This window comes from Lissotriton vulgaris, chromosome 8 (assembly GCF_964263255.1).
Source record: "Lissotriton vulgaris chromosome 8, aLisVul1.2, whole genome shotgun sequence".
Lineage (NCBI taxonomy): Eukaryota > Metazoa > Chordata > Amphibia > Caudata > Salamandridae > Lissotriton > Lissotriton vulgaris.
The window spans coordinates 1,554,568,415-1,554,580,546 of NC_141696.1; the positions used below are offsets into that span (position 1 = coordinate 1,554,568,415).

Below are 12,132 nucleotides of genomic sequence, written 5' to 3' on the forward strand. Positions count from 1 at the left end.
ATATAGCTTATATTTCAATGATTGACTTTAACATGCTTGTAATTACTCCCAATGCATTTCAAGCATTACGCTCTTCATCAGGGGATTATACATCTGAAATCATAATACATATAATTAAGTACTGAGGTCTATTCTTACCCAACAATCTGAAACTGAATTTAGTACATGTATGCATTGTCGCAATATACACGTTGTTTGTGGCTCGTGTACTCATGTGCTTTTTACACCTTATAACCCGTGGTTATCTATTAATTTAAATCACATTATTTTGAAATATCTCACTTGGTGTTTTGACCTTGTAAACCTGCTTGTTCTTATTGACCGGAACGAACGTGCATTAGTTGCACTTTATAACCCATAACCACATTGTTTCATAAATCTCACTGACCTTAGAGCTTTCTCATAGCGTTTCAACACTGAAAATCAAAAAACGATAGAGCGTAAGTTTCTCAATATTTTTAAACGTGTGCGTTACGCGCTGGCTTGTTCTATATTCTGAACCCGTGCTCTTACCCGGTGTGTGGTTCTGCTCGTCTCCCCTCGCTACTCTGGCGTGCGTCGCTCTAGCGTTACCTTCAGTTTCAGATTGTTGGGTAAGAATAGACCTCAGTACTTAATTATATGTATTATGATTTCAGATGTATAATCCCCTGATGAAGAGCGTAATGCTTGAAATGCATTGGGAATAATTACAAGCATGTTAAAGTCAATGAATGAAATATAAGCTATATGAATGAAAGACTCGCTACAAAATTAAGTTTGAAATTAATAACATTTACAAACGGATATTTACACGCATGGAGTAAAATTTGTACGAAAATCAAAAGGAGTACAAGGAAGGAGTGGGTCCTGTGAATGCAGAACACACATGTCAATATTGTTTACGCATACCCTAAACTGCTCAGTAGGGTACCGACCTTTTGCACCAACGACAGTAATTAAGACAATATAACACACACAAAAACTATTAAATACAAGAGTGCAATACCACATCTCTTGTGTCATTATTGTAAACTGAGCAACACGGTATTTGCACCAACAAGGAAATTAACTCAACTTCAACTAACATGCAATTTGCAGAGATTGCACACACAACGGAACACAGAGCAGAGACATTAGTGTTCACAGAGGATGATACGAGCCGCATCTACTCTCTCACAGAGGAATCTGAAGAACCAATTCCAAGTACTGTATCAAAAGAAGCTACCCTAAAACAACTATTATACATATCAAAACGGATCATCAATCAAAAATTGCACGCAAGCACTCTGATTAAATATCACAAAGCGCAACGTATTCCACGTGGTCTAAGGATTGCCCTCAAATCAACATTATGTAAAAATAATGCAAGATTCACCGAACGTTGGCAAGCAATTCTTAATAAATGCTCATTAGACCTGATACTACTCATTGTTGAGGAATTGGCAAAGTTAATAGAAGATCTAACAAAGGAAATCAATCAAGTCAAAGATGAATTAGTCAAAATAACAACAAAAGATGAATGGGATAAAATCCTAGATGAAACTAACAAAAAATTGGAAGAATATACAAAGGAAATCAATGATAGAAAATTAAGGAAGTTCAAGAGGGACACAACAGATTATCGACTGGGAGAAGTTTACTCTTGGGCTGACATATATGCAAAAACGATTTAGAAAAGGGGGTGGTGATGAACAGAGTTTCTGAGTTAAACAGACCACTCTTACCCAGTCCAAAGATCAGGGCTTGATCCATCACCGTTATTTATCTCACTGCCCCATCCCAGCTCAGAACCTGGCTATATGCAAATCAGTCTGTCCCTGGCCCAGTGCATCATGGGAACAGGGCAGACTAAACTACCAAGCCAATTCTTCACCAGAAAGGAGACAAGCTACCGGGGACCGGTTTCTGGCATTTCAGCCTTCTTCGGCCCGGCTTTCTTGAATCCTGATGGAGCAGTGAGAAAGGGACTCATGTCTGAGTATACCCTGCCACACCTATAGTGGCCAAAAATGATTCAGAAAAGGGGGTGGTGATGAACAGAGTGTCTGAATTAAGCAGACCACTCTTACCCAGTCCAAAGATCAGGGCTTGATCCATCACCGTTATTTATCTCACTGCACCATCCCAGCTCAGAACCTGGCTATATGCAAATCAGTCTGTCCCTGACCCAGTGCATCATGGGAACAGGGCAGACTAAACTACCAAGCCAATTCTTCACCAGAAAGGAGACAAGCTACCGGGGACCGGTTTCTGGCATTTCAGCCGTCTTCGGCCCGGCTTGCTTGAATCCTGTCTGTTCCTGTCCCATCATGCACTGGGACAGGAACAGACTAATTTGCATACAGCCAGGTTCTGAAACTGGGATGGTGCAGTGAGCTAAAAAACGGTGTTGGATCTAGCCCTGATCTCTTGACTGGGTGAGAGCTTTCTGCTTAATTCAGAGACTCTGTCCCTCACCACCCCTTGTTGTAAATATTTTTGTCCACCCTAAGCGTGGAAGGGTATTCTCAGATGTGAGACCCTTGCTCATTGCACCATCAGGATTCAAGCAAACCGGGCCGAAGACGGCTGTAATGCCAGAAACCGGTCCCCAGGAGCTTGTTTCCTTCCCAGTGTAAGAATTGGCTTTTGTAGTTTGGTTTGCCCTGTTCCCATCATGCACTGGGACAGGAACAGACTAATTTGCATACAGCCAGGTTCTGAAACTGGGATGGTGCAGTGAGCTAAAAAACGGTGTTGGATCTAGCACTGATCTCTTGACTGGGTGAGAGCTTTCTGCTTAATTCAGAGACTCTGTCCCTCACCACCCCTTGTTGTAAATATTTTTGTCCACCCTAAGCGTGGAAGGGTATTCTCAGATGTGAGACCCTTGCTCATTGCACCATCAGGATTCAAGCAAACCGGGCCGAAGACGGCTGTAATGCCAGAAACCGGTCCCCGGGAGCTTGTTTCCTTCCCAGTGTAAGAATTGGCTTTTGTAGTTTGGTTTGCCCTGTTCCCATCATGCACTGGGACAGGAACAGACTAATTTGCATACAGCCAGGTTCTGAAACTGGGATGGTGCAGTGAGCTAAAAAACGGTGTTGGATCTAGCCCTGATCTCTTGACTGGGTGAGAGCTTTCTGCTTAATTCAGAGACTCTGTCCCTCACCACCCCTTGTTGTAAATATTTTTGTCCACCCTAAGCGTGGAAGGGTATTCTCAGATGTGAGACCCTTGCTCATTGCACCATCAGGATTCAAGCAAACCGGGCCGAAGACGGCTGTAATGCCAGAAACCGGTCCCCGGGAGCTTGTTTCCTTCCCAGTGTAAGAATTGGCTTTTGTAGTTTGGTTTGCCCTGTTCCCATCATGCACTGGGACAGGAACAGACTAATTTGCATACAGCCAGGTTCTGAAACTGGGATGGTGCAGTGAGCTAAAAAACGGTGTTGGATCTAGCCCTGATCTCTTGACTGGGTGAGAGCTTTCTGCTTAATTCAGAGACTCTGTCCCTCACCACCCCTTGTTGTAAATATTTTTGTCCATCCTAAGCGTGGAAGGGTATTCTCAGATGTGAGACCCTTGCTCATTGCACCATCAGGATTCAAGCAAACCGGGCCGAAGACGGCTGTAATGCCAGAAACCGGTCCCCGGGAGCTTGTTTCCTTCCCAGTGTAAGAATTGGCTTTTGTAGTTTGGTTTGCCCTGTTCCCATCATGCACTGGGACAGGAACAGACTAATTTGCATACAGCCAGGTTCTGAAACTGGGATGGTGCAGTGAGCTAAAAAACGGTGTTGGATCTAGCCCTGATCTCTTGACTGGGTGAGAGCTTTCTGCTTAATTCAGAGACTCTGTCCCTCACCACCCCTTGTTGTAAATATATATGCAAAAAGGCGACAACAAAAACCAAATGCGTCAACAGATGACACATCATCTGATGATTCTCAACACAAACGATCTACATATGAAAGAAGACCTAGACCAGGTCCATCGACGGAATCAAACATTCAAAACGTAGAAAAACAATCAAGTGCAAGTACATCAGGCCAAGCACAACAAAAAGATTTTTTAGAGGTGGGCCAAGAACCACAACCAGAACCAGGAGGAGCAAAAAAACAAATAAATCGAGATACAGTGGCTCAAAACACCAGGAGCCAAGTTCTGAAAATCTAGTTATAAACATATCCAGTCAACCATTAACAGAACAAGAAGTCAAAAGATTACAAAAAGGATCTTCGTATGTTCCAACGTACCATTCGAACTTTCTGGAAACTAAAGTTAGCCTATACAAGTTTTTAAGATCTTTGAGACTAAGGCATTTTTTTGACAATGTAATTGAACCTATGACCACTCCCACTAAAGAGAATACATTGTTAGGTTTGAGAAGCAAAAGCAAATACATGGCTCCAGTGAGCCATAAAGTATTAGACGCATTTGAAAATGTGGTAGTCACAGAAATTGAAGAAACATTTAAATCACCCAAGACTAAACACTCAAATAGGACTACTCAAGAGAAGAATATCTTGCAAAAACTAGCGAATAACTCATCAATCACAATCAGGCAAGCAGATAAGGGTGGAGCGCTAGTTATTATGGATACCAGTTATTATCTTTCTAAGGTGGAAGAACACGTCCAAGATCCAAACACCTATACCATCATGACTACGGACCCAACCAAAGAATTTATGAAAGTCTTGAAGAACATAATTGAGAATGCAATCAGCAAAGGAACCATTGGTCAAAAAGAATATCTTATCAAAGAGAATCCTACGGTCCCTTACATATACATGACTCCGAAAATTCATAAAGATCTGTATCATCCTCCCCTAAGACCAATTGTATCCACAATCGGATCGATACACGAACCCATTGGAAAGTATATTGAGAAACATCTACAGAACATTGTTCAGAACACAAGCACCTATTTGAAGGACACAACACACTTTTTAAATACTTTGGAAGAAGAAAAAGATAAGTTTACTAAAGAGATGATTATGGCAAGCATAGACGTAAAGTCTCTATATATATCAATTCCGCATGACCAAGGTATATCAGCAGTGGAAAGCTTGCTAATACAGGAAGACAAAACAGAAGACTTAAAAATATTTATAATGGAGTTGTTACACTTTACGCTGTTTCACAGCTATTTCAAATGGGAAGAAAAATTCTACATACAAGCCTCTGGAACTTCCATGGGCAATTGTGCCGCACCGACTTATGCGAACATCTTTATGCATAAATTTGAGGTGGAGCATATACTAGAGAATGAAACATGGAAGAAGAATCTAATTGTATACAAAAGATACATTGACGACCTTTTTGTTCTTTGGAAAGGAAATTAAACCACGTTGAAAGCAGCCATACAGGAACTAAACGTAAAAAATGAGAGAATACAGTTTACAAGTACCATGAGTAACAAAGAATTGTCATTCTTGGACGTATTGTTAACTAACACTGAAGGTAAAATCATAACAAGTGTATACACCAAAAACACGGACAGAAATAACTTGTTACACTATAATAGTTTTCACCAAACTTCACTGAAACACCATCTACCATTTTCGCAAATTCTGCGCATAAAAAGGATAGCATCGACGGATGAACTATACATAAAACACAAACAGGAGACACTACAGAAGTTTAAAATGAGGGGTTATCCAGATCCCATTTTGGAATCAGCAGCTAACAGAGCAGATAAACTACAACGTCAACATCTACTAAGATCTACCACAAAACAGGATGAAAAGAGAAGTGTATTCGTGTAAAAAAATTCCACAAGAAGTGGTAAGATAAAAAAGATTATCCGCAATCACTGCCCTCTACTTGCACTAGAGGAAGACTTCAAAGGAATCTTTTCCAAACCTCCAATCTTTGCGTATGAAAGAACTCGAAATCTGAAAGAACTGCTAAAACAATCAAAAATGCAAAAATCTACTAAATATAGTGGTACACTACCATGTCACAATTGTGGAAATTGTTCAGCCACTATCAAGGGTAATGTCATTAACCATCCAACTAAAGGCACCCCTATCAATTTGAAGGTATCTGGAACATGTGACTCAGAAAATGTAATATACTTGCTACGTTGCCCATGTGGATTGTAGGAAAAACGCAAAGAAAAATAAAACGCGTGTAATAGAGCACAAGAGCAATATACGATTGAAGAACTTGAAATCGACGGTAGCTGCTCACTTTAACCAAGCCAACCACAACGTAAGTCAGCTCAAATTTTGCATTTTGGAGATTGTGAAAAGTATCCCAGGAAGAGACAACAATAACCAGTTACTAAGGAGAGAAGTCTTCTGGATAAACTTTCTATGCACCACACAGCCAAAGGGCCTCAATGAAAGGATGGACCTTAATTGCTTCCTATAATCGACATTAAGACTTTGAGATCCGCATTCTTTGATATGTATAATAAAAAAAAATAAAAAAAATTTTTTTTGATAGGTATATATTTATTTTGATATGCAGGATCCATCTGTCAATTAAGAAATGATCACACAGTAATCGAGGTATAGTACCATCGCCTTACACGTTGTGTATAATTCTTTTTCGTGAGGATGCCACTTTAAATTGCATTGTAAACATGGACGTAGACTTGGTCACGTGATCGGAACAAGAACATAGAGTTGTAAGCCGAGGTAACGCTAGAGCGACGCACGCCAGAGTAGCGAGGGGAGACGAGCAGAACCACACACCGGGTAAGAGCACGGGTTCAGAATATAGAACAAGCCAGCGCGTAACGCACACATTTAAAAATATTGAGAAACTTACGCTCTATCGTTTTTTGATTTTCAGTGTTGAAACGCTAGGAGAAAGCTCTAAGGTCAGTGAGATTTATGAAACAATGTGGTTATGGGTTATAAAGTGCAACTAATGCACGTTCGTTCCGGTCAATAAGAACAAGCGGGTTTACAAGGTCAAAACACCAAGTGAGATATTTCAAAATAATGTGATTTAAATTAATAGGTAACCACGGGTTATAAGGTGTAAAAAGCACATGAGTACACGAGCCACAAACAACGTGTATATTGCGACAATGCATACATGTACTAAATTCAGTTTCAGATTGTTGGGTAAGAATAGACCTCAGTACTTAATTATATGTATTATGATTTCAGATGTATAATCCCCTGATGAAGAGCGTAATGCTTGAAATGCATTGGGAATAATTACAAGCATGTTAAAGTCAATGAATGAAATATAAGCTATATGAATGAAAGACTCGCTACAAAATTAAGTTTGAAATGAATAAAATTTACAAACTGATATTTACACGCATGGAGTAAAATTTGTACGAAAATCAAAAGGAGTACAAGGAAGGAGTGGGTCCTGTGAACGCAGAACACACATGTCAATATTGTTTACGCATACCCTAAACTGCTCAGTAGGGTACCGACCTTTTGCACCAACGACAGTAATTAAGACAATATAACACACACAAAAACTATTAAATACAAGAGTGCAATACCACATCTCTTGTGTCTCCCTTCGATGGACCATGGACAAACAACAGAATAATTGCTCAGGCTCGGATTCAGGTATTTTTTTAAATCCTTGCTCACAACCGTTGTTGCTTCTTTGTTGTGGTTGCTGCTTGCACCAGCAGCCTCCTACTGTTTTGTTTTCCCACCTGCGGTCTCCAATCATCATTGCTTGTTACATTTTGGTGCAATTTTATTTAATCTCTGAAGTGTGAACAAACTAGGCAAACCTAGAATCTTGGTTGGAGTGAAAAGCAAGTGCTCAGCTATAAGGGTATTGTGTATTATTTTCTTTCTCTCTGCAAGCAGAAAGGCATGTGACCTCCTATACATACAGGAGACAGACACGAGCAAAGGCAGAAAAGAACAAGCATTTGCAATGCAACTGGTCTCGCCTTTGGGACGTTATATGTATTTAACTATACAGCACATTAGCCTAGGTGCTGAAACATTGACTGTTCCTTAACATGGAGGGAAAGTAACACCAAACTGCATGACACGCCAGGTATGGGAACACATGAAGAGAAATATAGCCTTTCAGTGGGAAATGGTATAGCCCAAAGCTCTGTTTTTAATATAAAATCAGGGCCTTCAGTGATCATATCACTGAAAATACAAGATTTGAAAAAACTATTATTGTCTACGAGTGCTTGTGGAAGACACTTTCTATGGATTCAAATCTAGAAAATGCTAAAGTGATTCTGGTATGTTATTGACCTCTGCTGGTCGTTTTCTATCAAGACAGTTAAATAGAGGCATTTGAACAGAAAAAAGGTCCATAAGCGGAAGCAGACAAGTTCTAGGGCTGTTCACCAGAGCCCACAAAGTACATACACATATAAGAATATAATGAGTATATACTAAAGTATGTACAAGAGGTCTCGAATGTGCGACCTAAAAAGCAATGTTACACCCACATGTCACTGTAGCTCTGAATCATACTGCAGACAAGTGGTAGCGGGAGAAATCTGACAATGGCGGGGGTCAGAAAAAACCAAGGTGAAATGCAGTGAGTAAGCAAACAAAACATGCAACCTCCAACTCCTGGAAGAAGGGTTAGCTGGGGGGCGAATTCTGCCACGAAAATTCCATTGTGAGACCATGTATGCAAAAAGGAGTCTATATCCATCCAGGATAAGAATTAAGCAAGCAATACATGCACTGCAAAGGTCTTCTTAGTGTATTCTCAAACTAGGCCTGTAATACAATGGAAACAGTACATTTCATCTTATGCCATAACAACAGTTTCACAATGAGTTGCACTAATTTCATTATAACATTAAACCAGTTGCAGCTTTCCAGAAGGTGGCGCTGTTTCATTACACTACTTCAGAACACCTGCATTATATCAATCCAGTCACTGAAAGTTCTACTGGCATCATTTAATGTCAAAAATGCTCACTGATGTGTTTTCTTAAGACGCCTGAAGCATTTAGTGGAGGTTTCTGATATCCCTGAATGTTGCGCCACAACAAAGTCATAGCGGGCAGTCTATCTTCTGTTAAACATTGAAGAGGGACTGCTGCAAAACGGATGCTGCTCACTGCCCGAGTTACACAGGGTCAGACTGCCTCATGCTAAAGAAATCACTGAATTGTATCAGCATGATGGGACCACTCCTGCAACACCTCTCCCTTGACAATCAGGAAAGGAAACAGGCAAGAACTATCAGAAAGAATCCCATACAAGCACAATGGCCGTCCCATAATTACCTGGCTGCCCGAAGATGCTCTGATGGATGGGTGTATAACCTGTAAGAACAAATGGAAAAAAATTCAGACCTCAAAATCAGAAGGGCGGTGTCCCAGCACCCAAATGCAGAAGCTGCCACTCATGTAAAACTGTTTATGAGCACCCATGCTGTAGATAACAAAAGCTTGTTCCGGCCCCAAGAGTGGTATCATCTCATGTCTGCACCCTCCCTGTGCTCACATCCAACAGAGACCAAGCCAAAGCTGGTAGGTATCCACCTGCAGGCATGAGCGCATCTTCTCACTTGAATTCAGCCCTGCGGATGACCTTACCTGTGCTGCACATGTATAATGCACCTTCTGGATCCAGTCTCATGGGACACAGGAGTGTGGGGGGTATGTCTAATGGCAGCACAGTGTTTAAGCGCCTACAACACTCGTTTCAGGGAGCCAAAAAAATACAAAAGGTGCCAGGATCCATGAGAGGTTGGATCCAGCACTTGCTGTATGTGTATTTAAGTCTCCTCCAAGCAGCGTACTACCGAATTGATCCAGTGCCACACGTCACAGTGTGTCTCCCGTAGAAGTCATGCTTGTGTCCAACATGTGCTTGCATGCGGCCTGGCAGTATAAACAATGTACCACAGAAGTGAGTCTCAAAGTACACTTTCACAGGACACCGTAGCATAGCTGCCAAGTTTTCAGATTGCTTATGTGTGACATTTCCATGGTTTCAGGGCACTTTTGAGTGACACTCAACTGCCAATGTGTGAGAGTGACACTTTCTTGTGAGTTAAACCAAGTAATGAAGTTCATGGAAACAGATACATATCAAAAATTACACCCTTTGGAAGAATGAAAAAGCTCTAAAACTATATTGAAACTGCTGCAAAACCCTGGAAATAGAAGCTTAGAGCTTGCTTTAGAACACTAAATTTATGGACGCATTGTGGTAGCTTATATTTTAATACAATTTTAAAACAATGAACATACTTATCGTGCACAGGCTACGACCATGCAGCACTATAATACAGAATTCACTATACCCCACTGCGCCAACCAGTACTCAATTCTGGTTACACACAAAATCTCTGCAGTGATTCTATTAACCAACTGATGGTTTATAAACAGTAACTTTAAAGAATGAATTTTCCATTAATTTCTTTAACATGTATGATTTATCATCTTTCATTTAGTTGTGTGGTATTTTGCATTAGACCAACAAAATAATTATATAATATTTTGACCTTGTTTCTGTCTGGTTGTAACACCTAGACTGCATTGGCTGCTCAAGCAGTCAGCGCTAAAGTCCATTTATGCCTAATGACTGCTGCAGTTTCAAATTTCACTAGATAGTCAAGGCTAGGGTTAGTGCAGGGCATTTGAGCAGTATATTCCATGGGGAACTGCAGCTGGGCTTTTACCTGCATGGAGCTGGAAATTGCCAAACATCAATCAAGGTAAATAAGACATAATTACCATTCATTTTCTGTGTGAAATAAGTTAAATCCTGGGATTTTTTTGCGTCTCATTCTAGAATATAAATTAAGGAAAACGTGTCTGCCACAGACTCTCTGTGTGCTCTAAAGCAGGAGTCTCCAACCTTTTCTGGAGTGCGAGCTACTTCTGCGCAAGGAAAGTGCTCCTGAGCTACTAGCACATATTGACAACATGAGTAAACATCATCAGGCGGTGAGAGCCAAAGCTTGGGTAGGGGGAGAGGCTTCACAGGAGAGGTGGGAGGGGGAGAGGCTGCACAGGAGAGGAGGGAGGGGAAAGGCTGGACAAGAGAGGTGGGGGAGGGGAGAGGCTGCACAGGAGAGGTGGGAGAGTAGAGGCTGCACAAGGGAGAGGCTGCACAGGACAGGTGAAGGGGCCGCAGCCTGGGGGGGGGGGGAGGGGCAAGTCTTGAAGGGAGGGGGTGAAGGGGCCGCAGCCTGGAGGGGGGGGGGGGGCATGGCTTGAAAGGGGGAGGGTGGACTGCAGAGTTCAGGTTGTCTGAAGCGGGGGGGGGGGGGGGTCTGTAGACTCTACCTGCGCAGACACCTGCTCAGAGGCCTCTCCCCCTCGGCCTGGGACGGTGAAGATGACAATCCGAGGCCGGGGGTGACGTCCGGGGTCAGAGGGTGAAGGTCACCGCACAGACCGAGGATCCTTCCACCCTTACAGCTGCTGGAGCCGAGGAAGAGGCCGGAAGTGACTGCTTTCACTGCTGGTGCTGTCTCTGCCCTCGACGACCGGAAAAGCAAATCACCTGACTTCCGGCCAGAGAATGACTGAAATAGAGAACGGACTCGCCGTAAACGTGCCCTTAGGATGAGGTTTGACCTCAGCGCCTGGCAGTGTGCACAGAGCTGGGTTCAATGTGTCCTCTGATGTCAGACACCGAGCCACGACCATGAAAAGAAACCTCATCGTGAACAGCATCCATAACATCTTTTCTTGCAAGATCACTGTTGGATACGTTTGCTGGAAACAGAGGCTGACGCATGTGTATGAAACATCTCCTTCCATAACAAACCAGCTTTCAGATTCCATTTTTTTGTGCTTACAAATGTCACGAGCTTGCACATGAGGCAGATTAACCAGGTCTCTTTTACCCCACCACCCCTTGCCTTCTAAATACACAGCACCTTTGGAAACCTTTTGTATTCAAATTGGATATGAGGACATGGGTTCTCCCTTCTTAACTTTGTGTGGTTGTCTATCCAGAACCCAATCATTCTTTTGTAAATCAACAAATTTTGTGGCATGGGAGGCGTCATACTGTCACTTCTGTTTTGTTTGAGCCTCTTTCTCTGACTAACTGAGAAATGGCACAATAGCAATGATTGTCTTTAGGTACAGTGTCCTTTAAGATCCGACATGGGATTCCTCTTCCTCAATAATAAAAAATGGAGACACAACTGTAGTGGAGTGTGGAGTAAGGTGATAATTCCAAACCTTTTCTTTCAGGAAAACACCCACTGGGGCCCCATTCGCCAAAGCC

At 42.0% G+C, this 12,132-nt stretch overlaps 1 protein-coding gene across 1 annotated transcript in view; it reads right to left on the reverse strand.

Moving 5' to 3' along the window:
• Positions 1-11,373, reverse strand: part of LOC147700379 (uncharacterized) — an 87,897-nt gene extending 76,524 nt beyond the window's left edge. The window contains exon 1 of the mRNA XM_086935727.1: positions 11,178-11,373. The gene's annotated coding sequence lies outside the window, so the exon portion shown is untranslated. The remainder of the gene's footprint in view (positions 1-11,177) is intronic.
• Between the last annotated feature and the right edge of the window lie 759 nt (positions 11,374-12,132).